General features: G+C 35.2%; 1 long non-coding RNA gene across 2 annotated transcripts in view; it reads right to left on the bottom strand.

Moving 5' to 3' along the window:
- The window catches only part of LOC149916983 (uncharacterized), a 90407-nt gene that overhangs the window by 41580 nt on the left and 24641 nt on the right, over positions 1-24186 (bottom strand). The window contains exon 2 of one of the 2 annotated variants that reach the window (XR_016468517.1): positions 13531-13597. The exons of the other annotated variant lie outside the window; for it this stretch is intronic. This is a non-coding gene — a long non-coding RNA (uncharacterized LOC149916983). The remainder of the gene's footprint in view (positions 1-13530; positions 13598-24186) is intronic. 2 annotated transcript variants of the gene reach the window in all.

Here is a 24186-nt window from a genome sequence, read left to right as displayed (position 1 = left end):
CATAACCTACTATATAGATTCCCCTCCTGGAAACAATGCAGCTTTAATACATAATCAACTCAAGATTAAAAGTTACACACATGAAATTAACTTCAAATCTCTATTTAATTCACTACAGACACAATAGGAACGTTAAAATTTACAAGTATTTTCTTTGTGAATTAGTTCACTTACACTGTGCATCTAGATCCACAACTACAGTTTGGACCCAAACATCAATGCTACACATCAGAGCATGCAGTCCTCAAAACAAAGCTGACCATTCACAAATAGAAAGATCAGCATCACATTACATCTGTACACCATGCCTTCTTTCTATTTCCATGGCAACTAGAACAGATACAAAGAGCACAGTAACACTATCCGAGACCAAATTCTCAGCTACAAAACATTGTTTCTCAGCACAGTCATCATCATTAGCTATGCATGAGCCTGCATGCAGAGCTCATGATAATCTGCACGGTCTTCCCTAACATAGCTCTTCTTTCCCATCACTCTCGTCACCACTGCTGAAATGCACAGCCCATTGCATCACTGTGCTCACATTCACTGTTAGATATCCATCAATGTTTTCAGCAAGCATTGATGAATGTCAACGGGTACCATTTTGTCCGGCATGGAGGAATGCAGTTCCACACCTTTGCTTCACATGCACTTCTATGTCAGACGCCATTCTATCTGACTGCCCCTCTGGTGCCATCCTTCGCACAGCAACGAAATGCAACAGAACACTGGTGAGAAGGTTCAAAACTTACTGCTGTCGTACCAGCATCCTCCTCTGACATTGTGAGCCAAGATAATAAAATAGGAGGCATTGCTTTCAGAGCAGTCCTCGCATAATTCTGTTTGAAGTTATGCAATTGCTTCATCATTCATCTGCTGTCATTATTCTTCAAAGACACTTCAAAAAATACTCCTCCCTTTTTGATCAGTACAGCAATCAGAAAGTCCACAAGTTAATAGTTTTCCACTAATACGTTGAGAAATAGAGGTGGAAATTAATACAGGAGGCATAAGGGTTTTCTTAAATTATAGAACGTTTCACTGAGTACTTACACTGCTTCTTGAACTTTTGAATTTTCAGACTAATAGACTGAGAAAAATAGCTGGTATTTGCATTTTATAAGGCATTGATGTATCCAATTAAGATGTAGAAAAGGCTACAGAACTGTGAGAAATCATCTGAGGAGGTGATTTCAGGATGTAAGGAACTTTTCTCTTTTTGGTTGCAATATCCAGACTAGAACAAAATATTACGTGAGAGTGATTTGAAAACATCCGAAGCATTTGCTGAGAGGCTTGTGCCTTCACCTTCTGAACACTGAGAAATAATACAGATCCACAATTAGTTCGTTACTTCTTTATCCTTTTTTCTATTTCTACTGACTTTAAATAATATTACGTTCATCTATATAGTAATTATTTTCTCTTGTAAGAGAAACTGACTTCCAAATTACTTCAGTAAGCTAATAAGTAAGCAGCTTGAGATGCTGCAAGTGCATCAAATTAGCAGAAACAAAACATCATTAAAAACACGTTGAAATCACATTTTAAGAAAGCTGCTAATGCGAAACAGAATTTACAAAAGACTACCTTTAACTGACAGCGACTGTGCCTCTAACCCATTAGTGATACTAGAAAGTGGCTTCTTTAGTCACTATTTCAGTAGTGAATCAAAATATCTTAAGCAAAACATAGCCAGGTGTCATTGTAGGTCCCTGATCAACAAATAGGTTAATTACTAAATCTTTAAGAAGTCATTAAACTTATTCCAATAATAATTTTCATATCAGCAACTTACAGCCACGTAAGCGAGAAACTTCTTTTTGTCAAAACCAACAGAAAGCAGCCATCCAGAAGCAAAGTGTTGGCAGTAGTTATTTCAACAAGGAATTTCTGACTGCGTTCCATAAAAATATTCTCCATGGAAATAGAAACTCCTGATACACCCTTTTAAAGTAAGATTTAACATGTCTATCAGAATTTGAATTTAGGAGTGTTAAGTACCGAAGACAAATCATTACCAGCCTATAACTATATACTGAGAATATAAATCCACAGGATACTGAAATTAAGTAAACTTTCACAGAAGTCCATGACCCTCAGGATTTCATTAGAAATTACATCTGTCAACTATTTTTACATCAAAATGACAAATATTGGAGGAAGTATAATAATGATAATAAAAAGAATGACATCAATAAATATAAGGACGAGAAAATATTGCTTTGTGTGTCTGAACACACAGCATGAAGAACTTCTGATTCAATTCATACATTAAGCAAAAGAGCACGTTGTGACAATCCTATAATCAAGCAATAACTTGACTGGGTTAACTAGCTCTTTTCCAGGCAAGTGTCTCTTTCCCAGGACAGCGTAGTGATGATAAATTATAATAATAATAAATCAATTAAATCAAATATTTAATGGTTCAAATTCAGCCTAAGCTAGGAAAAGCTGAACAGTCAAGCACTTGAACAATATCGTGACATGACATAGAATCTCCTCCTCAATTAACTTTTTCTTCTAGCACAAAAAAGAGAAGATAAAAAAATACACTGTGAAAATCATTTCACAGTGTTTCTTTGGACAAACTAGCATCTCAAAATAGAAAGAGGAGAGTTCCTTATGTATTATACTATACCTGATTTTCATAATTTTAAAATAAAGCGTTAGTGGAAAACTGTACGTGAAATTGCATAATCAATAGTCTGGAAATAACAACCAAAAAAAAAACAAATATTTCATGGAGTAAAGCTTTCAGTGAACACTGCCTTACTAATCTAGAATTTCAAGTCACCTGAAAATATACGTTTGAAGGTATAAAATAAACTCCTGCTCTCATATGTATGTATAAACGCAAATACTCTATTCATCATCTATCCTACTGTGTAGAGCTATTTTCACACGTGCTATTTCAGCCCAGCATTTGCTGTCACTGTTTATATACCTCTCTGAACAGAGTATTATTAATTCTTATGACATCATCTGCCACAGCATCTCAGATTGTTTTACAAGTGTCATTTGACAGATGGGGAAGCTGAGACACAGAATCATTAAGTAGCTTGCACAAGGTCACGAAACAAGACTCAGTAAAACCAAGAACGAATATCATGGTCAGTAGTGCAGCTATTAAAAAGATGAGTGTACAAATGTTACATTCCCCATCATTCTTGCCATGTTATATTTAGCAGCAAAGATTTTTGTACAGATCCATAGGTTAACCTTCACATTACATATATTTTATATTCTATCCCTTTGGCTCCTGCCGGCATGGAAGGTTCGGCTCAGATAACAGGTTGAAATCTACAACCTAATTCAAAGCATAAACCCTCACAACATATCAGGGTCTCAAATGAGCTTATTCAGCAGACTAATACAAACAGCGTAAAGAAATTGATCAGAGACTGCTAGAAAAATGTAGAGTCCTCAGTAATTGTTATTTTGCAGAAGCCACTCCTAGTAGTCTCACTGCCTCTAACCCTGCTCCTGCAACTTATAAGGAGATACTACAGACAAGTAAGTTAACCCAAGCATACGTTACTATTTTTTAGCTTTTGTCTACATAACAGTGTCTGTCCTGCATTTGTTTGGAACTCAAGATTATCAGACTTCTAACAAAAGCCATGACGGTTATTTCCCAAGTTTCAGCATGCAAGCACATGAACTACTATGTTTATTGCTGGGCTCCCTTAAGTTGACTTCATCCTTAGGAAGACATCCCATTAACATTAACATATTTTGCTTTTGTTTGGATCTTTCTAGCCTTTCCTGATTCCATTAGTGATTTTTATTTTTACTTTTTAAACATTTGATGCTGGTTCTCTAAGAACTCCCAGCAGTAGCTATTTTAAATAATTATTTCTTTTTGGCAACATAACTTCTGCCTCCTAAAGCATATTCTTTGGCAAGAAGGTAATCCTGTAGCTTACAGATAGCGGGGCTAACTTGCCACTTATCCATTGACTTGTCTTTGGAATGAGAAACACTGTTATAGACTGATGAATCATCAGACTTAGTTTTAGTCCTGTGGACTCTTGAGCAAGATGTAGAAAAAGGGAATTTCATAAACTTCTCTTCTACTTCGGTTTAGCCTCTTGCAGGCCACTAATTATGAAAGATTTCTGCACTTTCTACCCTGCGTAAATGAATTTTTGTTGTTTCTCTTCTGAACACAATATACAGAAGTCTCTCATGTAAGGAAGTTAGTGGTTCTACCAGGGCAAATGCTTCTGATTTGATTTTACAGAGGCCAGTTCAATAAATGTGCATATTTTTCTCTGATTAGCATCCTAGTTATCCGAACTTTGACATGAGCGTGTTCAATCAAGCCTGGGGAAACTCCTCCTTTCGGTGCAAGCTCCTTCACTGCTGTATTAGTTAATTCTGCTTACATAAACACGTTCAAATTGCATTAAAATAATTGAATTGCATTTCATCTAGAAGTGCTTTGGAACAAAATACAGTAGAACAAAGAAAGGAGAGGAACAGAGAAACAGAAGTCGAAATACAGTCCTTCATGAACCTGAAATTAACTGCAGCGTACAAAAAAAAACTGGCTATTGCCTTACAGCGAGCACAAAACAGATAAAAGCATGGAAGTCAGTATTCCTCCCTGCCTTCTTTATCCCTGCAGTACCCTTTGCTTTGCAATTTCTTGGAGACACAGCTTGAAGAACCGTTTTCAAACTCATCCGCAAGTGCATATTCATTGCCTTTCCAAGCAGGTAAGAGTTACTTAGGTAACTTAGAATCTGTGGCTGTGTTGTTCAATCTTACTTCGAATCAATCTGATCATATTTAAGCAGAGAAAGCTTCATACTACTTAAGATAAAAAGTAGTATTAACATCGATTGCATACCTAGTACTTTTAAATAATATATTACTCACATTTCTTGAGTCTTCCTTGGTTTCAAGGTGTTTTGCTTACAAGTATAGTAAACGTGAGAAGTCAAACGGACAGAAAAACCCAGTAACTGGTGATTTGCGATTGAATTATGTATTCTGCTACAGTACAATAAGTAATTTCCAACTGCACTGGAGCCTAAAGGGATTGAAATATTTGGAGATTTATGTAGCGGCAGAGTTAGATGAAGTATTTAGTAGTGAATTATTCAATTATCTTGAGACAGGTTCCTGAAATTGAATGGTTTGAATAATTACTTTTTAAATGTATTTTTAGAGATACTATTAAAAACTTGTTACCAAAGTAAGTTAAAGACAATCCTGATAAGGTAAAGCACACGGATTGGTTTTGATATAAATGTTTTCTAACGAGCATTTGTCAAGCTGAGACAACGTACACTTTATTCACAGAAAATCCCACTGCATTAGCAGTTTCAGCTTATTTACACGTTTAAAGTACTCTCTGCTCCTCACTTCAATACATTCTGATATATAGTAATTATTATTAATGAACTCGACAAAATATATTTACTCTCCAGGTCTGAAACTTTTTGATGCTCTGTGAATTTATAAAACGGATAAAAAAAACTGTCACATATACTACACTCTTTTTTACTCAAGTTTCAAGTTTTTCAGTATTTTTATCCAGCACTATAGTGAAAGAAAAGATAGAGAAAAATTATTGGTTAAGTCTCAAATAATGTGCTTATATAAAAACACTAAAGTATAATATCTTTGTGCTCGCTGTAAGGTAACACCCAGATGTTTACCACCGAGAGATGCTGAATGGCAACCAAGAAGACAATGCCACGTAGAGTATGCACCAACATATGCTTAAGTGCTCAGAACAACCTGAATTTCCTTGAAATCACACGAAAAAGCTATAGCTTTTGAGGTATTGTTTATCAGATACGCACCGGCTTGACAACCTTTTGTTGATTTGGTCCATTTTCTCATTGCCTGGTTTGTAGCTGCTCATTCTGTAACCTTGTAACAATAATATTAGCCGGGTGTTTTGAGAAGTAATTTTGCCTCATCTTAAGTTGACGTACCAGCAATGGTCGTACTTGGAAATCGCTTTCTGAGAGAGAATCAACAGAGAGTCATGGAGAGAAATGTATAAAAATAGTAGTGAGTAAAGACAACCAATGTTATGCAGATTAAAATTGTGTGAAACCCAATTCTGTGTTTCACAAATTTCCCTATGCTTCATCACAAAGGTATAACGACAAAATTTTGCAATTGAATAATTGAAGCGTATGCAAATTCTTGTAAGATATCCAAAAGCTAGCGAGTACACCTGCAGAAAGAAAAAGCTTTAATTACAAATGAGTGTCATTCCAACGTTAAAAATTAAGATAAAACATCAGTGCGGGATCGTCACCCCAGTTTTGTTCAAACAGTTGTTAAGTTAAGCAGGTTTCCCACATATCCACTTGTCAGAGCATCACTATGGGCAGATACATTTCTTGTTGTACAAGTTTACAGTCTGTATTAAGATCAAAAGCAGACAAATGTTCTGTCCCACCAGCTCCTTTTCATACAAATATGAAGATGCCGCATAAGAGCCATCTGTCATTTTGCCAGTACAGATGTTAAGTTTGTTTTAGAAGACCTCATCTGAATATCCACTTGAACCGAATAATCCTAACACGTTTTGCGTTGTTAACAAGGAGCACACCTCCTGAAAAATTGATGGAGCCCTATCTTCTAGAATTGAGAGAGAATGGCAGCATTTACCAAGTTCCAAAAAACTTCTAAACATATGAGTCAAGCAACAAAAAGTTGGAGAAAATTTTTTGGGCAAAAATTTGATATAAAGTTTGCTTGAAAACTTGGTTTATTTTTTTTTTAAATGTAGCCTAATAAGCAAGAATATTCAAGGCTTCTATCAGGTATACCGATTGCCTCTGTTTTGTTTCTTAAATTACATTTGCAGTTGAAGTCTTAAACCACCTATTTTCCTGGCTGTACACTGTATCCAGTCATCATATCTATTAATTTTTTTAAACCATGTTTTATAACTTCAGTCTTGCCTTTATGTTATGATTCCTGTTCAATTACCGTGTCACACACATTTTTTTCTGCAGCTTCACCTTCTGAGTCCTTTTTCTCTCTTTTCGTAACTGCGCTCTCATAAAAGCTAAGCACTCAACCCAAAGTCACACTTATAAAAAAGGTCACAACCTGTCAATCCCTATCCTTTCAAGTATGTGGAATTGGTGTTTTGATTTTATCTCAGTAGGAAAGTCACGATAAATGTTAATATGCCTAATACGATACTGAGAGCCAAATATATACACACAGTGAAGGAACAATGTGTTTGGTAGTCAACTAGTTCTATTTTACGTGTACTTAATTTCGTCTAAATAGTTTTACTTTTTAATAATTATTTGTGAAACCAAAGAGTTTTCAAAGTACATAAAAGCTTTATTACATGTTGTGAACATGATCTAACTTAAAGAGGGGAACAGCTCAAAAACTGCAGTGATATTGTAAAAAACCAAACAAAACGGCAGAGCTACATTTGTGAACAACACTGAAGCTTCCTAGAAATGACCAGTAGATTTTGCTTTCTAGTTTGAAAGGCAAGTTAGGAACAGATTTCTCCAAAATAACAGCGGTAGCATTTTCTTCCTTAATCTAAGAACACGTTAAAAGCCTATGCTACTGCACATGGTATGCTTTTCTCTAGAAATTTGTGGGAAGAAACAGATGCCACTTTTAAGGAGAAAAAAAACCTACCAGTAAATTGTTTTATTTTCTTTCTTGGCACGTTCTAGTTTGCTTTTCTACAGAAGTACTATTGTAATGATAGTCACTGATTGTCTACTTAATCTGTTAAACAACAAAATACCTTATCAGTTAAAATTTTACACACAACTGTTGCTAAGTATTTATTGCTATATCAATCTTTTGTATAAATCTTTAAGTAATTTTCTGAAGGCATGCCTGAAACTGCTTACAATTCATAGCATGGCATAAAGATCCACAGAAAATGAAACCACTTATTGTTTATAACCTGTCTTGAACTAGTTCTGATTAGGCCTCACTTAACAAGCTTATTTTGAAATGATAGAAAAATAATTTGTAAGGTCTTGGTTACTAAACGCTTGAAAGCTCCATGGTAATTCACTTTGCATGTTTTCTTACCCTGCAGCAAGTACAAGTCAAATTAAAATTGTTCACTCCTCAGTGAAAGAGATAGCAACTCATTAATGTGTTGGCACTGCAGACTAACAGTGTCTAAACAGATCATCATTTACCAGCTATTATCAAACCATCTTTAACTCCATGTCCTGTTGATATGTCCTAAGCCATATTAAAATACCAGAAATCATCCCAAATTCAGCTTTGAAGATGTTCCTTGAGTCTCCTCAGTTATCCTCCCATGTGAAGACGCCTCAGCTTATCTGTATTTATCATCAATTCATAGACACTAAAAATATATATTAAAATTTCTAAACTGTTTTTCCCATGCAAGTGTGCTTCAGATGTGAACTAAAAAAAAAAAAAACGATCTCAAACTATGTCATACTTGGGCTGTTTCTAGAAATACAGTAAAATTTGTAAAGGCAATTAAAAATCTTACTAAATGAGATGCTAGTTAAGATGACAGACAACTTGTTTACTTAGAATGCTGCAGAAACAATAATAAAGATCATATTTCTACAGCAATTATCACTCTGAAATTATATAGAAACCACTGCAACCCTTTATTATGAAACGCAGTCCACTCTTAATACGTTTGTTTTCTCCAGCAGACTACTTCTTCAGGCAGTTTTCTGCATAGGAACTGCTATCACTCCATCCAAACTTTTTTTTTTTTTTTTTTTTTTTTTTTTTTAAGATGTTTTTCACTGCCACTAAACTTTGGAATACAAACCATTTGGATCCACAGATAAAGCAAGATAGAATTCATGCAAAAATGCCCAAGTCTGCTGATAATCTCATGTGCTTTAGTAGGGAAATAAATCTGTATTACTTACACATACATGCAGTAGTTGAAAGGAAAAAAATCCAGCTTGTACAAAAAGCATTTTAAGGACACTTATAGGATACTATGAATATTTATCCCTATTTTTCCTATTTTGAAACTTAAAAATAGATGTAGCACTGTTCCGCTGATATGTAATACCTCAGGATAACATATTGAAAAGCAGCTTTAAGCTACGCATCCATATTGCAGGCTACAAGAAAATACCGTGGGTCAGTTGACACACACCACACAGTTTTAACTTAAAATTTTAAATTCATTCCCACTGGAAGAACCGTACAAGACATTTCCCATTTACTTAACTGAGTAGGTACTTAAATTCTGAGTTTTACAAATAACTAGTTAACATCATTGAACTGTTAATTAGCCTATACCTATTCATTTTCCTCCTTTCATTATTCCAAGTGGAAAAATATCACCTGTTTTACATATGCCACACTCAAACAACCAAGCTGATCTTTGCATATTTATGAGTACATATTTATGTTTTCATACTACCAGCGCCATCCAAGTTCAAGGCATTTAGGCTCAACTTAAAAAACATTGTTCCTATTAATAATTTTTAGAAACTCATCTACGTGCAGTTTATGCTTCTAAATTGCTTTCGACAACTGATAAATAGGCACAAAGAGCAGAAGAATCGCACGTACAAGGGCTGTTCCAAAAGTAGTACCTGCTATTTTATTATGGCAGTCTATGATATCAGAGGTGAGCATTGGTGGTAGCGCACAAAGCACTAGAAGGAAAGGACCAACAAATAGCCGAATAATATTCAAACAAAATGCCCCAAATAACTAAATAAGTTTAAAGTCAGTTCACACAAATAATTTTCTGTCATGACTTAGTGCCAGGTTTTGATTTGAGCTTTTTATTTTATACAACTTCTAAAGCGTTGCCCTGTTTTTCCAGAACATTTCAATTCAAATTCCCATTGGCGTTCTCAGTTTATATGTCTACCACATTACTTGCCTGAAATATGACTTCAGGCTTACACTACTATCAGTGACAGCATGCATACATAGCAGTGCAACGAGAGAGCACACCTGAAACACTGCTCACAGTTGCCAGCTCAAGTCTCATTCCTTCCTAGATTCTCAATGCAGAAAAATAGAGGATTTTTCCCTTTCACCTAAAATAGAAATTATAGATCTCCATCAGCCTTATATCACCTATATTCTATGGTTTTACAACCCACAAATCAGAAACTCTGCAGCAGGATGATTGGGAGGCTGAACAGCATTTCAGCTGAGTCTTTCCACTGAGTGCCTACAGAAAAATCCTTATAAGAATTGAGTCTTAAATCCCATTCTTTGCAGCTCCCTTAGTCCATCATGGATCAATCTCACGGAACTGGAAATCTGACAGAGACTCTCTAGAATGCAAACCATGAAGATTTACCTTTTGAATTACTATTAATACTGCTTCAGAATCCCTATTTTTCTGACAAACTTATCTGCTACTACAAAAGTCTTGAAAACACACCAGTTCCTGTTGTTTTCAATTAACTGGAAGCAGTTCTTGCACATATCTAAGAACATTATGTACTACATCAGCATTGACAGTTCTTATGACTAACCAACCAAAACAGCAATACCTAATCATACAATACTCAGGTCAGAATATAACTACTCTAAAATACATTTAAGCAGTGGCATACCTTCACTTTTCAGCTGAGCTGATTGAGACACTATTTCACACAATGGAAAATCTGCTTTATGTTAAATACAGATCCTGCTCTATATTTTCAAGTAACACATGATGCAAGGCTTCTCTAGTACCAGCTGAAGAGCTTTATTCCCCTAAAACCTTCAGCACTGAAAACAAGCAGTCAAAATGTTTGGCGTTATTAGATTCATAGATGTTATCAAAGCCAAGACAAAAACCAAAACACAAAATAAAACCAGAAATATAACAGGGAATCATTTAAAATAACTACTACTGACACCTTACCATTTACCAAGTACCTAATAGCAGCTTGAGAACTATTATGATGCACTGAACAGAATCTCACATATGGAATTTCCAATTAACTTATTAAATCAACAATCAGAGTGAACTTCATGATTTTTTGTTTGTTACCAACAGGAAAACATAGCTCTTGACATCAAAGAGTGTACATATTTGAAAAAAAACAACTTCATGGTAAGAAAAATATGAAAGTGGGATTATTTTAGAAAAAAAAACACAAACAAAAAAACAAATAAGCCCATCTTCATACTGTACTTGCAGAAAACAGAGCTGTTTTGTATCAAGAAAATAAGGTTATTGAGAAGATCAAGTCTTTTCTAGGGTTCAAATCCTAACACTAACACAAACATAAGATGTGCTATAAGCATTCTGTAGAAGCATTAAGTAATTTGGTCCCAGATAATTCTGCTTCAATAGGTAGTGTTCTCAAAGAAGCAAAATTTCTTCTGACAATTCTTAGAGATGTTAGGCAAAGCACTTAGGGGTAAGCCAATGGTCATATAAATAAAGAAGCACCAGACTCACCCAAATGATGAAGAGAACCCATAGCTATGGAGCAGTCCTTCTCAGAAACCAGCTGAGGACCAAAAGATGATCGCACTTCAGTGACTGGCTCTTATATGAGATCAGGGTCCTTCCACCCTGGGTTTAACGCTGTCTGCTCTCATGGGGAGCACAGGTACAAACAATTTGCCTGTGCTCCCTGGGCAGCCACACCCTTTCACCAAGTGCTCAATCACCAGTTCAAGTTGTGACTTAACTGATCCCCTGCAAAGCTAAACTCCACTGTATCTTGCAACAACATCAATTCAGAATACATTCATGGTACTTTGTCTTCTTTTTTTTTTTAAATCTACTTTATTCTTCTTGATCAAAACAATTATGTATTATTGCAACAAGCATAGTCTACTGTATTCTGAAGAAATTCTAAATGGATCCATCTCTGATTTCCTCTAAAAGGAAAGGAGTGACGCCGACAGGGATTTTCTTGAAGAAGGGGAAGAATAAAAAAAGAACTATTTGGACAAGTTTCAGCTTTTGTTTGTATTTCTCTGTACTACTAGAATTCAGCAGCAACTGTATTCATACTCACAGTCTTTAGGGGATTGCACTGACTGAATTATCAGGTCCACTCTACTCCTCGTCTGCTGAGGAAGTCTCACAGAAAACCACATTAATTAATTTTGCTATCCTGCTGAGATCATCCAACACACAACTCAGTCCAGAAGAAGTGGAAAAGAAAAAGAAGTCAAGCATCACCATCAGCCCACAGCGTTTGCGTTAGACAGAAGTCCTTCAATAAAAGTATTAATGCAAGTGCTGTCAAGAAGTACAGGTTATTGCAAACACACAGAGTTTATATTGTATAGCTCCTTGTTCTTAAGGACATGCAAGGTTACTAGAAAAATTGAAAGGTTTCTAGTTCCCTTATCATCTCCTTTGAAGCATCCTCACTTCAGCTGATAAAAAAAAATCAGCAGCTATGAAAATGCTCTTACTTTTGTTCTTACTTTTTGGCGATTTCTTTTGCCTCACAGTAGGGTTCTTAACATATTTACTAAAGAAACAGTGCACAAAGGAGCATGCTAGCAAAACTGGACACAAGTAAGATACAAACCAAGAGATCTTATGGAGCATCAAACTTCTCCCCAGTATTAGCACGTGCCTATAGCAGTAACAAACAATGAAGTTCAAGAGACAGCCATCTCCCAAAAATTATCAAAACCACTACGTTCTAAGTTGTGCACTTGCACACTATCCCTTTTGCTTGGAGATATCTGCACTTTTCTAATAGTTTTCTGTCTTCTTTCTTTTCTCTCTGAGACAAGTAGGAGAGAGAAATACTTATCTGCCTTCAGAAATAGCTATACTTATACAGAAAACAGCATTCTCTTTAGTTACGTCTTCTGAGTAGGCTAATACGGTGATGATATTGCATTTTTCTCCTCCCATTAAAGTGAAAAGAAGGTCTTATGAAACTGAAAGAGGATTTTGGTGATGTTCTCAACAAAGAATTAGAACACTGAATAATTGTCAAGATGTAGAATAATTATTTCTGATTAATAAAACAAGCAGGTGTAAATTCTGATGGAAAAAATGAAGCAAATGCTTCTAACTCCTGAAGAAAAAGTAAATGAGAAACGATGGAAAAAGCCCGAGGAATTAACAGCCCCAAATAAATCTGGAACATGATCCAAGCCCATGTTATTTTCCAACATAAAATCTTAAAGATTTTGCGGTTTTCAATCTTTCATGCAACTTCTATATTCTTTTCTAGGCACTGGTAAGTAAAACCATGCAGCTTTAATATCTTCTAGAACTGCCTTCCTGTTAACACATCCTAAGTTCAGAAAGTAAAATTTATACAGTTACACAACATCACAATATTTCTTTGCATTATAGGTATCCTAAAATATAGAACAGTACGTTCTGAAATGACTACGTAAACCAAAATGATCAAAGACGATATATTCCCATTTAAATTTCACCCTCTACTTCAAGTCTTTCCATCTGTCTACTTGATAATTCATCAGACACTTCTACAGATGAAGTATCTCACTTCCACAGCAGGATGAGCAGCACCACGACTGGCGCTACAAACAACAGTTACATCAACAATATACCAGAAATAATTAGAAACAAGAAGAGACATGCCTTACAGTAATTCTGCATTTTTCATTCCATCTTCTAATACTCACAGAGGATCCGAAGCCCGACGGCTGATTTCTAAGAAGCGAAAAAACAGATGACACATGACCTCAGATTAGAGTTGGATGGGCGCACAATTATCCTATAAAAAGACTGTTATTACTGAGCACTACTCAGAGGAAAAAAAATGTAACTAAGATCTATTGTATTTAATGACATCTGAAGACATACTAAGAGAACACTGCTATTTTCAGTTTATCACTATCACAAAAGTGTAGTACAGAAAGAGTGATGAACAGGTTTTTGTACAAACAGCATGATGCGCTTTTGTTAAACTTGTACTTGAAACAACTTGCCAAATATTTTTCTTTTACAGTTTTTCAGACACTGATACAAATTATAAAATATGAATCTGAATATGCAGTATATCTTGAACAAGAAATGGGCAAATATCCCACAGAACCTAAGTCCTGATTTCTAAGGATTCTAAGCTCCAGGAATACACCGCCAAGTTTGTCCTCCTCATACCAAAAGTTCTCTAGCCAGTTCTACAAAATATTCAACTGCCAAACATCAAGGGTCAAATGCTTCAGCTGTTTATATAATGCATTCCAAGTATTTATATTAAGTGATTCTCAGTTTAATGGAGAAAATGACTACAACGTTCATCTACAAATTCATGTTGAACTTGCATTGTACTAGTACAACTCCAGGAACTTTGAGCAGTTTGAAGCTCAACTAAGAAGGTGCTAAATAGAATTTTATGACATCAGAAAGAGCAAACATCGCTTTGCTAAACATAACTGAAATCAAAGAACACCATTAAACAATCCCACTGAATGAAGATTCTAGCAAACAACCATGATTTTGGCTTGGTGTCTGAATGCATTTTGATGAGTGAAAGTTAAAAGTTATCTGCTTTTTCCATGAGAGAATATACTATATGCAACCCTCTTATTTTTTCTTATTTAATAGTTTAAATTAAATGAATAGTGGGGCGGGAGTGGGGGGGAATCTCTTCTTCCAGCTCTTATCTGCTGGTGATTTGCTATTGATAACCAAGAAAAAACAACAGTCATTAGAACTGCTTTTAAATGTTAGTCACATATATTTAAAACAACCAATAGTTCACATCACAAGAATAATTATTAAATTTAACTGAACTGTTGATAGAAGAACATAAAGGTCATATGCAAACCAGAACCTCTATTCTCTCTTTTGTTCTGCATTTCAGTTATTTTTCCGTATTTTTATTCTTATTAATAATATTTCTTGCCAAGATTAATTCATTATTGACAACTCTTTACAAATATGTTGTTCTAGGTCAGCCTTATAAGATCATCTAACTGGCTTGTTAAATATTAAACAAGCACTCAAGTCTGCTCATTTTGAGACTTAGATTTCTGTACTGCCTTGTTGTTTTAGTTATTTTTATTTATTTTTAGATGCTGTTATTGACTTTTGCCAGTTGCTCTAGCAATTTGATAGAGTATTTATATACCATATCAATATTTTTATTTATAAATATATATTTATGTGCCATATCAAATATCTAGAAACTAGAACTATGATCTGAAGTACTGTGAATGAGAAAGAAAGAATAGAGAGCAAAGACAAATACTATTAAGCCAAAAGTGCATTAACTTGTATTGTATACTCATAGGCAAATAATACTACCGGGTTGTATTTTTCCATTCAACATTTGCTTTTTCAAGATTATATGAATAAAGGAATGTAAACCAATACTGAATGATACCGCGAGATTGAATGGAAGCATGATGAGAACTGAACATAGAAATATTTTTTGACTAGTTAAAGAGAGGAGTGTATTTCTACGCTCAGTGCTACACTATCTCAGGCCACCTAAGTAGTTTCCAGATACTTCAAGATCATTTGAGTAGAAGTAACTAAGAATTGTACTTGTTATGAAGGGTAGACTCACAAAGCACGCAAACTTGCACAACTTTTTTTTTCCGAATATGGCAACAGTTAACAACAGAAATTGATCCCGATGAGACAATAAGGAATGAAGAAGTTGTGAAAGAAGGGCATTAAATCAATAAGCAAATGAAAACAATTAGGGAGCTGAAGATGGTCAGAAGTGACTGGCTGAGTTTACTGCCCTCTAAGATTACACCATTGGCAAACATTGTATTCTAACCAACAGACACCGAGGAGGAAGAAGTGACTACTGTGAAGCAAAATATTAGGAAAACACGTTTGCTAATAAAAGTATCAAATTGTTTAACCAACAATTTATTGTATCAAATAGAGATTAGATAGGAACTGTTGGAAAATCCAATTAGTTTTCTTCTTCTCCCATCTTGCATTTAGAATGCTCAAACTGTGGTACAGCAATTCTACATAGCATACCCTAAGACCCCACTAATAATACCCTGACACTGTGCTTAGGCCTGTAGGATTTGCGGGACACGTGTTGGAAAAAAAACCAACAGTTTTAGTTAGTGGATATTCACAAAACAGAGGAATACATAAACCCACTCACAAAATTAACTGTGTTTTTCAACTAAAACTTCCGCTGCCTCCCTAGTAAAATTGTAGCTGGCAACTTGCTGGGAAAGCCAGCAGTGGGAGGAAGGGTATGAGAAAACTACATCCTTATGTCTTCTGCAACCGGTCAGCGCATTTCCGGGGTTTTTAATGGGGAGCTAAAAATTTCAGATGAAAGACTATTTCAAGTTACAACCAAAGAGAGATGAGTCATTGAAATTCATCAGTACTGTTAGCTCAGTAGAAGGCAGCTGAGAGAATGTCAGCTTCTCAAAGGAGAGACTAATCTCAATAGTGCGTATTTATTTGTTCCTGATACGTAGTGCATTCTAACAGCCAGGAAGTGCTCCTCTGCTATGGTATCAAAATTAAAGGAATTGTCTTGGATAATGTACTTCAATAATACAATACAAACTTTTAAACTCTATCTTCAGTTTTAAAGGGTCCCCAAATTACAACCTAATTTCATTTTCATGGAGATATGAACATACTAATTCTGAACTAAAAGCTTTTGAAATACTGCACTGCCTATCATGTAATTCATAACTCAGAATACCGGGAGAGAAATAAGTTTTTGGGAGCATACGCTTGTGCATGTGCTGCATACTTATTTTAATTGCTTCTTATGAAGATACTAATATTCAAACATATTACTTTAAACAGACACAGCTAGCTTTGCCCAGAATAGATATGTAAAAATAATCAAAATATGAAGCCTAAGAATTCTAAGCCAATACTGCAGAAATACAACACTTAATGACTGTGGTTATCTTTAAAATTTGTCTAAAAGAAATGTGTTCTGTTCTCATTTCCACATAACCTTTATTGATTGGCTGCCAGAAAAGGTAGCAGAAATCTATACTGAATTTTGAAACTTTAATATTTTATAGGACTTGTGATTTGTCACTGGGAAGAAAAGAAATTCCAAGACGCAATTAAACTTGTGAGATCTTACAAACTGAGCATTTATTTTGCGGTAGAGCACTAAGCAATTTCATGAGTACTTTTTTTTTTTTTTTGAACTGAAGTCCAAGTTAGGACTTGTATTCACGCATAGTTTTCCTTCTACGCAGAGGTTTGTTCTTACATGTTACCAGTTTCAACAATGTTTTCTGTCACTTCAAATTCATTTCTAATAATAACTGAACTGCATGTAAACTCACAGATCTCTGTTACATCTGTCTCTCCCCTAAATTATTGTTAAGAAGGGATTTCTTTAAATACAAGACATTTTGACACTAGTTTTAAACACTTTCTGTTGCTAGAAAATGTCGTAATACAAAATTCATGGACAATATATAGTTTGATAGTAATAAATAGTAATAAAATGGATGGCTATTTCAGAATTTGACAGTATATGTAATGCACAGTATTTTATTTCAAATTAGAATAATTTCTCCTTTTTTTTTATCCTATTTTTTTTAGTATTCTGGAAAAATAAAAATGTCCAATTATTATTCTAAGGATCTGTCAAGTACACATTTAATATGGTACAGAGATGGCTAAGGTAAACTCAACTTGCAGCACATGGCTGCTCTCTCAGTGTCTTAGCATGTGTGAATAAGAGAAGGAAACACAAGGAAGGATCTCTTTCTTGCGGTGGACAAAACTTTCTCTAGATCAAGTCGTAGCTCAAGATATGCGTATTTTTCTAAATGAGCCTAAGCCCTGGAATCAGATGCATACGCTGTTCTTATTCACTGATACTCTCTTGCTCATACCTTTTACAAAAGGTGAAATTTAACAGATATGTGAGAGGGAAGTAAAATGCAAAATAAGCCCCCAGTACTAATATGAATATCTATTGTTTAACTTACCTTACATTTAGTTCTTCATCCCTCCCAAAAATAGGGGAGGTAGAAATCTTTCCCATCAGAACAGAACTTAAGACATTTTTCTCCCAACCACTAAATTCAATTAAAATTTAAAATAGACCTAAGGAAAAATCCAGACAGTGGAAAAGCTTAAAATAGTAAAAAGACATTTTTCATGACGATCAAGTTTCAACTCAAAAGCCTGATAGAGTAAGGGAGTGGTAGTGAGGTTTCCAGGGTGACACATAGAAGTGAGCCATGACAACTTTTCCTGGTCACCTGAAGCAGCCCAGTGCTTCTGAAGTTGGATGTTTAAAATCTCAGTAATCTCTGCCAAAGTGACTGAGGCTATGAAAATGAGGCTGAACGTATAAACTGGAGTGGTAGAGAAAATACATAGCACAGGTCAAAAATCATCCACCTCCTCTCAGTTTTTTGAATTATGCTGGATTTGCTTTCTTCCAAGGATTACTGCCGCTGGCACTGAAAAACCTCCATGCTACAGTCCTGCTCAGTGAGTTCCCAGCTTCCTTTCAGTATCCCAAAGCTATCTTCTGTCACCATCAGTACTTACTTTATGTACAAATCCTAAGCACTTTTCAAACGCAAGACAGAAAAAAAAACCTCTTCACCGACAGCAAACTTCACTGAACTCTATTATATAGTTTTAGTTCCCAGAAAATCATCTTCTCATTTAGAAACCAGAGATTGAAATCCTTGAAAGCAACAAAGAAGAACATAACTATTTGAAATACTTAACCAGCGTTGAGAACACATTTCTTAAACAGTGCTCTACAGTAATAGCTTCTCTTTTTCCACATGATAATGTGATCTATGTCTGTGTTAAACTCGTGCACTAACACTTGCAGAGGTAACTCTCCTAGCCCTTTTCAATTACATTCCATGAAACGTTTTGTTCAGGTGCCTAATGCTTCGAAGAATGCAAATTAATTTTATTATTTACATCCTGGAACATTGAAGCATTTGATTTCATTTTACCAATACGTTACTTGAGTGATAATGAAGTCATCTAGTGCCTGATTTAGTGGTTTGCATCCGTGACCGCTGCAGGGGGGTGCAACTAGAGGAGGTCTGAGGTTCCTTCTAACCCACGCCATTCCATGGTCCTGTGATAAAGGGAATGTAGCATCAAGGCATTTTAAAAGATTTTGTTCCAGTTACATTTCTCCTCTAAAGAAGCAGTATTGCCTAGCTGACAGCAATAAAAGTTTAAATTAATTTTAAAAAGGACATTTTCATCTTCCTCTCCCTTTCTTCTATACATTTATCATTTCTTTTTCTCTTTTCATCTCCTAATACTATCACTTTTTCTTCATTCGTTTCAACATGTATCACTTTCTCCTAACCGTATCCCTCATCATCTACTATAACAAAACATACACATATTCTTTTCTTTACTAGAATTGTCAGATTTGGAGTCTTAAGTGTTGGAAAAGATTCAGGATTGCTTTCGATGACTAGAGGCATGTAATTCCAACCCTATCTTAACTGATAACGCTTCCATGTTTCAGAACAGACGTGGAGCATTATGAGATTTATAATTGCATAAACCACATCATTTCCCAATATCTCTAGATCTAGAACAAATTTTGAGCTAAAACACGTTAAAATAAAAAGAAGCAAAAAAAAAAAAGAAATGTTAAAAGTCATGTTAAACTGATGCTGAAAGAATCACTCTGTGCTGTAAAGTGTTTTATGGTTTTTGTTGGTTTGTTCGTTTGTCACAAAAACCAAGATTACTGACTTCAAAAACACGTGTAAGGCTGCCCTTTCCAGACAGTTTTAAAAGTTTTTGTCATTGTTGTTGCCATTTCTATCAATTACAGATAAGTCAAGTTCATACAGCCCAAAACACAGAACAAAGAACAGAATTCAGTAGAATACTATGAAAGAACAAATTGATTAAAGATAGATCCTGGAACATTATATATTTATCTGAATTTAAGCGTGGGATGCTTCAGTCTCTAAGGCTACTTTAGAGTTTTGTCTGAAATACACACCGAGTACAAGAAGTTCTGTAATAGATCCCTGCTGTAAATAAGTATTGTGTTTCTTTAACTGAAGAGGGAAGTGTACAGTCATAAAGATTAAGCTTGGATCATTTCTGACAGCTAAGAGAATAAGAAAATACAAGGGTAAACCATTCTATTCAGCATTACAGTTGCAAGATTAAAGGACTTCAAGAAAAAACATTTCAAGATAATTAAGCTATCGATAAATGTTTCACAGCTGTATTTTATCCTGTCACTTGCCTTCTATAAAGCACAGGAAATGTGTTACACTGCAAATACATACCTAATCATATAATCACATATTGTGGTGATGTATTATAAATGCCTGTGACCGTGCTCCAGGAAACTATCACAACACACGGGTTGTGCCCCTGCCACACATGAAAGGTGCCCTCCTGCCATGGGCACAACCCACAGAGCAGGGCAGGCAGCGAGCCCCAGCCAGCCCAGGCTCTGCAGGGCACTGCCTGCCCACCCACACAAGGGGTCTGTGGGCACAAAGAATCACGTTGGTTTGCGCACATAAAAAGCCACATGAAAATCAAGGATTTTATCCCTACGGAGTAGAGAAGTGTGTGCCAGCACTCAGCTTCCGAACGCCTCACAGGAATGTTAATGGCCTGCCTAAAAACAGGTAACATTTCTTCCTCCGTTCAAGCGTTCAGCATCAAAGTTGGAGTTACTAAGCTATTTTTAGAGTACAAGTCACTGTAAAACCTTAATTTCCTTAAAAGCCCAAGGGTGCACTTATCATCTAGCATAAAACTATCACATTATACAAGGGAAAACAAAGAACTAGCTTTATAGACTCAGCAGAAGAAAGAAATGAAAACAGCTCCATTACAGAGATAACCACCGCTTAGATTTTTGTCATAAAAAGATTATGAAATTACTCATTCTCTTCCATTAACAAGACGAACCAGGTTTTCTTTCATGTCAGTGCATTGTAAAATGAAATACACCATTCGTGTAACATTTCCCTCCCACATATTTTTGTATCTATTAGAAGCATCACTAATTGTTTGCTATTAAGCGTGAGCTAATTACATCTTGCGCTGTGTTAAAGAGATACAGTAACAAAGTACATAACTCATGTTCCATTACAATAGCTGCAGACAAACGAAGAACTAAATGAAAAGTACCAAGAAAAACACAAGAGCCAACAATGGCACATCAACTACGTTTGGTTTACCTTGGATGACAAGCTAATTTGTCAACTCAAGTCAAATAAATCCACAATAACAAAATTAAATCAGCCCAAATCTATCACGCTCGAGTCTTGGCAAACGTAGCAGCTGAACAACCTGCAGGGGAAGTACCTCAAGCACACAACAGTTATTTAACAAATAGCTTGTTCTGCCTCCCTTGTGATTGCAATTAGACCAAGTAGTTATAATTACAGAACTTTAATCAGTCAATTACTGTTGATGTACATGGTTAAATTTATACTTGAGATCTAGAAGACGCGAAGTATTCCAACAGAAGAATGCCTAGATTTCATTTTTATATTGACAAGTATTTTGAAATTAAACTGTAATAATACAACTAAAATTCACTCTCGTGTGAACATCTCACAAAGAAATATAAAGACAAATTGATACATCACTGCCATTGTACGATCTGACAGATATAACTACAGCAATAATGTTCTTCTCAAACCCCTTTACAAATTAAAAAAATACATATCTGGCAAAGATGATGAATTAAAGGGACCGATGTTGCTTAATTGTTAAGTATGTGACAGTACTGAAGTTCATACACAAGTTTCTACAACTCAACTGTTGCGCCCACAAAAAGCAACAGTTTTAAGAAAAGTATAGTTTAAATTACATCTTATTAATCACAGGTAGCCTCAAAACCGCAAGAGAGTCAACTAAAAATAAAATCTTTAATTCTCTTGAAAACTTCCTTCTACCTAAATAGAATGCTTTACAGAACGTCTATTAGTTCAAAATTCCCCAAAATCTAAGTTACAGTGAGACACATCTCATACGGTTTTACAGGTTTCCCGCAACAAAGTAGCTACAATTTCAAATGTACATGTTAGGAATATGCTTTTGTTAGGAGTATTTTCTAAGATAAAAAGAAAAACAAGATAATACTCATACATTTAGCAATCCAATTCAAGAGGCTCAACATCACTTTTCCAAATGGAAATGCATTATTGAAAACTGCATATACACTTAAAAATAAAAAGCCCTCGTGTAATTTTATCTTTATGTGATTCAGCTTGTAGGAAAAAAACAGGGCATAAAATATCATGACTAACCCTCCCTGAACATTACAAACAAATAGTTATCACGAGCAATGATCCACATCAAACCGTAGCAACCAATACTCCGCATGTCAGTGTACACACACACCTATGCATAGAAAAACTCAAATGAAAGTAGATAGGCATAAACTTAATTGAATCCATCTAAGTAAGAAACCATGCAACTCACTCAAAACACACATGCAAAACTATCAGATAACTGAGTACCTCAATACTCTATTTGGTATTTTGCTACGTTCATAATTAAAATATATAATGAACAGAAAAAATACATGAGGAATTTTTGGCATGAATCTTTTGCCATCTGAGTGAACGTAACCTTGAGAATATAAACGGTACGTAATTTTAATCAAAAGTGAAACAAAATGGCAGTTCTTGAGAATGCTTTTTTAATCACTAATTAAAGATGCATTATGCAAATACAAAATAATATCCAAAAATACACAACACAGGAAAGTAACATCTAGAAATCTGACAAACAGAGTTTCTAATTAGAATTTCTGAGGAAATCGCATTTGTATGTGCACAGAATTATCCCAACAGAATATTTCACATCTGAACGCATTTTAGCTTTCAGGCAGTCAAGTTCTTTCTTTCAGTTTTGGGTGTGGTCTTCGTAGATGAATGTTCTAATCGTAAATATCAGCATTTGAAGCTAAGGATTTGACCCAGGCCAAGTTTGAACAGACCACTTTCCTCCCCGTGTACTCCATCAATCCTACATACACGTGAAATTTACTAGTAAACAGTATCTAAGAATAACTAATAAGTGGATGAAAGTTGTATTTCGGCTGCATAAAATACATACAATGTATGTAAAATGTGAAGTATGTATCAGGCAGAGTAATACCTGCATTACCTGTGAGTATATACCTTTATTTCTTCCCTAATAGACTCAACTGGCTAGGACAAGAAGGGACCACCTTCTCAACAAATTACTAAGATCATTAAAGGTCATCCAGTTCAGCTTCTGTGAAAACAAATATACGTATGTTGCAAGAAAACAAATTGTTAGGGTACCCCTCATTACTTCATATGCATTGTTAGACTACTGCCAGTTATTGAAACCACTTGTTATCTTTATTATTGGTCAGGGTTAACGTTTAAACACTATCAAATGAACATCTTGTCATGTCAGACATTTACAAGGTAATTGATGCCAATGCACCCCACAGAATGATGTCGATCTTGAAGATTTTTATTTATCCCTCCGTGTTTTGTTTTGTTTTGTTTTTTTTTTAATTTTTATACTAAACTGTTCAGACATTGCTGCAGGTGATAGAAAATAGCAGCACACGAGCATCATTTAACTTCTGAGAACTTCAGTTCACATATTACCTTAGAAAAATTCATATTGTTTAAGTAGTTATAAATGAAAAAGTTTCTAAAACACCTAAGAGCTCCCGCTAGTATATCACACTGTTCCAGGAAAGCAAGCCACCCACACTTCTGTTCAGTTTTAACCTTTATTTAATCTCACAAGACTGCATCAATCTATGAAATAAAACAAGTACTTTAGATTATTTTTTTAAATGGCTAGTGAATAAACGCAGCAAATTTATTTCCAAAAGCACAATTTATTCTCTCTTCCTAAAAAAAAAAAAAAAAAAAAAAAAAAGGGAATATCAAAAATATCAAGTTGATTCTCAAATCAAAGCTAGGAGCAGCCTGACATCGCAGCAGTGGAGTGAATCGAATCAAAAGCTCTTGGAGATAATAAAGCCTAAAAGAAACTTCAAGTCGTGCAATTCAGCATGATTCGAAAGCAGTCTCCACACGCAAGAGGAACACTGCTGGCTGAATGTTTTCTCTGAATAGCTACTGCCAACAGTGGTTTCGATGTATTCTCTTATCCTTATTAGGCAATATTTCGGCATAAAAATTCCCAACAAAAGGCTCAGAAAAATATTGTAAATACTTGGAAATATTTACACAGGAAAAAAAATCACTTCAGTTTCCTTTCAAAGTATTAATTTTATGTATTGTACACTGTTCTCAGTGTAAAGTGTATGAAGTTCTTACAGCATGGACTCG

The sequence above is a fragment of the Phasianus colchicus genome, chromosome 8 (assembly GCF_987193195.1).
Source record: "Phasianus colchicus chromosome 8, bPhaCol1.hap1.1, whole genome shotgun sequence".
Classification (NCBI taxonomy): Eukaryota; Metazoa; Chordata; class Aves; order Galliformes; family Phasianidae; genus Phasianus; species Phasianus colchicus.
The sequence above is the reverse complement of the archived record's forward strand: the minus strand, read 5'-3'. Positions and strand labels throughout refer to the sequence as shown.